This window comes from Lissotriton helveticus, chromosome 6 (assembly GCF_964261635.1).
Source record: "Lissotriton helveticus chromosome 6, aLisHel1.1, whole genome shotgun sequence".
NCBI classification, from domain to species: Eukaryota; Metazoa; Chordata; class Amphibia; order Caudata; family Salamandridae; genus Lissotriton; species Lissotriton helveticus.
In genome coordinates, this window is record NC_136067.1 from 1568684326 (window position 1) to 1568688098 (window position 3773).

The following is a 3773-nucleotide window of genomic DNA, read 5'->3' on the forward strand; positions in this document are numbered from 1 at the left end:
GGGTCCACCGGGGCACGGGGAGGCTCTCCCCGGCATGGCTAGGGTTCAGAAGCTGGGACCGAGCCTGGGGCTCATGCTCTGTCTGGTGGGCCCCGGAGTGCGGGAGTCCCCATCCAGCAAGTCAGCTGACGGTCCAGGTGCTGGGGACAGGGGTCCACCGGGGCCCGGGGAGGCTCTCCCCGGCCTGGCAGCTTTCAGAAGCAGGGACTGGGCAGGGGAGCGGGGTGGCTGGCTTTATGCGCCATGCTGGTGAAGCGGAGTTTTCAGACCACCCCTACAATTTAGGCAATTGTAATTATATTATTCTTTAATGATTTGGACTTTGGGTCTACTTAAGAGTTACTTAGGTTAGTGTTTGTTATTTTGTATAATTTGTGTGTGTTATTTCTTGTTGAGATTTGTGTAAGGTGTGTTATGTGTATATAGTAGACCTCATTGTAATTAATATTACAATAATGTATTGTGCATGTATTTATGTTAAATGCATAGGTGTTTTTAATAATTTGGGGTTGCACTTTCTTTATTATAGAAAGGTGTAAATGTTGTCATGATCAGATATAGGAGCTTATTACGATGGTGGTCGGAGGCTTCCCAACCGCCATCGTTGGTTTCAATTCTGACCGGCTGATCATGAATCAGCTGGTCGGGATTGAAACTGGCCGGTCATTCTGGCTGGCTTCCAAAGGCTCAAGTAGGAGGCCGGACTGTAATCCCAAAGGGTGGTGTTTATGCTCATGGGATTACGATGTTGGAAAGCATGTTTGGGGGCCCCTAGCAGGGCCCCCTGCATGCGCAGCCTCCAGTTGAGGGACAAGGGGGCACCTATTGTGCCCCTCTGTTAATCTCCCAACCCCGTGGCAGGCACCTTGAGGTAGCCTGCCACGGGGTACAGGGATTAACACCACCTCCCATTTCCCTATGGGAGCATGTGCTACAGCCAGTTGGAATGCCACCGAACAGCGTTCAGTCCCATCCTAATCTGGTGGTCAGACCACCGACCGGAGGTCGATCAGTCTCATTTACGAAATGGTGTTGGGCAGATGCAAAATGTTTTTGTTTTGCGGGTATTTAACTCCAATATCGAAGGTTAACTTGTGGCATGGATATATTTAATTATTTTTCAAGCAAAAATAGCTGCCTAAATTTTAGCTAAAGTTAATTTTTATTTTTCATTGTTTTTCTATTTTCCTGGTGAATTTATTCATTGTTTCACCAATTTACGGGTTTTGAATAGTCTCTGAAATTTGGATGTACTATTTTTGCATGGTTTATTTTTGTATTTTTCAGGATATCAAATTATATTTTTCATGGATTTTTTGGGGGGAGGAATGTCATCATATTTTTTCCAAGACTTCAGCTACCAGATTGCAAATCTATTTTATATTTATTATGCAGTTTATTTGAGGAAAAACTTAATTTATAGCTCTTTTCTATATTATGTTATGTAGTTATATGTTGGTGTTGTATGTTTGTTGACTTTGTAATAGATTTTTTGGTTATGGTTTATATGTATTTATTTAATCTCTGAACAATTACTTTTGCAATTTCCAGTTATTCTGAAAACAGCCATGTTACACATCTACTAAAATGTTCTGGTTGATATTTAAACTTTTTTGATTCATATTTATAAATTAGTAAATATTAAGAGTATTTTTTGATGTTTTAGAAGTTTTAAATTGATATTGTTTAATGGGGTATTTTTATACTACAGTTCTTGCTACTGTAAGTAGGCCTTGAAAGCTAGCAAAAAATAGTACTTTGCTTGCTAACATTGCATCCATTTGTTTTGTTTACTTATTGTTTAAATTGTGTTGGAGATTGTTCCATTTCTAAAAATTGGTATTGTGCAGGGTGGCTTTTTTCAAAAATCTTCTTCAGAAGGTATTGTGCCACCCTTCCTCTGAAATGTTTGTCCCTGCTTCATGAGGCTAGATGCTGTCATTGAAATTTCACCATGGAACATGATATTTGGGTTGGCATTTGTGTCCTTATCAGTGCTAGCGACCAACCAAAGTATCTTTAAAAAGGTCCACAAGTGTAGCATGTTTTGTTTAATGATTTCAATAGTATATGGTTTCAAATTATATATGCTAAAGTTCTGTGAACTTGGTTTTAGGGACATGCTAAAGCAATAAGATGTCACCCTCAAGTGCAAATTCTTGGTTTGTTTCATATTCTACACTCAGGACCATATGTATGAAGTAGAATTAGCCCATTTGTGACTTGGAAAAATGCTTTTTGAAATGTACAAAGCCACTGCCTGTTCTTAATAAATAAAAACAACACATTTCATTTTATATTGTTGAAATGCATCCCGTTTTCTTTTAAGGAAAATATGTTGCATTTAAAAAAAGAAAACCATTATTTAAACGCAATAACAGACATGGTGGTCTGCTGCCCAAAGCAGGCCACCATCGCAGTGATCACATGCTGCAACCTACCTTATTATTATTCTTGAGGTTGGTCAGTTTGTGACACACTAGGAATTGCAAGTATGAAACTAAATGTTTCATTCATAAGGCATAGCGATTTCCAAACAGCAATTCTGATGAACTCCCTATTTAGAAATCGCTATTCCTATTCTACTTTCACTTGGCCTGTGGTGTTGGTGCCTCAGTATGCTCTTTACAAAATGATAATAACATACCTGATTTGCTGCGTGTTATTGAGTTTTGAGTTGGTGGAAATCATTGCATGTTAGAAATATGTTACGTTTTGAGGGTTGTAGTTGTTCGTTTGTTGTTTAATATATGTTGGTATTTTATTATAAGTTGACCTTTGTTTATTAGTTAGCAGTGCATAAACTAACAGGACATGTATTTTTTTTTATTATTTTTTTTTATTTTCAAATTGCATAGTAAGTACACATACATATTTGCATTGAAGGTTTGTCGGGCCCCCCGATCCCCCCCCCACCCAACTGTAACAATGAAGAAAAGGATTAGGTCGGGAATTGGAATAAAGGGCACACAAAAAAACTATAAGTAAAATCAAATTGAGAGAGAAAGAGAAAAAAAGATAGATAAATAGATGAATAACAAAAAAAAAAAAAAAAAAGGGAAGCAGACATAAGAAGATGCAGGGAAAGCTGGCCGAGCGAGCGGACATCGAATAATACAAAAACAGGAGTTTTATATTGTAGTATTGTTCATGCTTTTGTATACTTAATTAAATGGTGGTGGTCAAGATTAAAATGTGCCGTTGTTCATTTATTGTGGTTGTTGTTCACTAGGAAGGTGTCATTAGTATCTGTAGTTTGTAAATGTTTTGGTATGTGTATGTCTTCATATCTTCAGGGTCCTACTGGGGTTTTCCTACCTACTGATGATTCATTTTTCCAAGCTTGCTCAGAGATGTTTGGGATACACTATTTAAGTGACATTCCTGCTGGCGATTGCAAGTGTGTGACGAACTCTCTTAGGGTCTGTTGGACACTCCTTAATTGCATTTCTCTATTGTTAAGGTGGAAATTATGATCCCTAACATCTCATACAATGCCATTCCTAGTGGTAACCCTTCCATGGGATGAGTCTCTGTAGCATTTGGTACATTTCCAACATGTTTTGTCACTGGGGTTGTTCTCCTTGTTATAAGCATATTCCTTGCAATTATATTTTCTTTTTGTGATTTGAAGCATCTGGCTATTTCTAGCATTTTATCTGTGGGTTTTAGAATTTGAAAATTTAGCATAATTTGAATTACATATGTAATTAAGATTTAAATGGCTATTTTTACATTTTTATGACATTAATTTAAATTTTTACTTACATTGT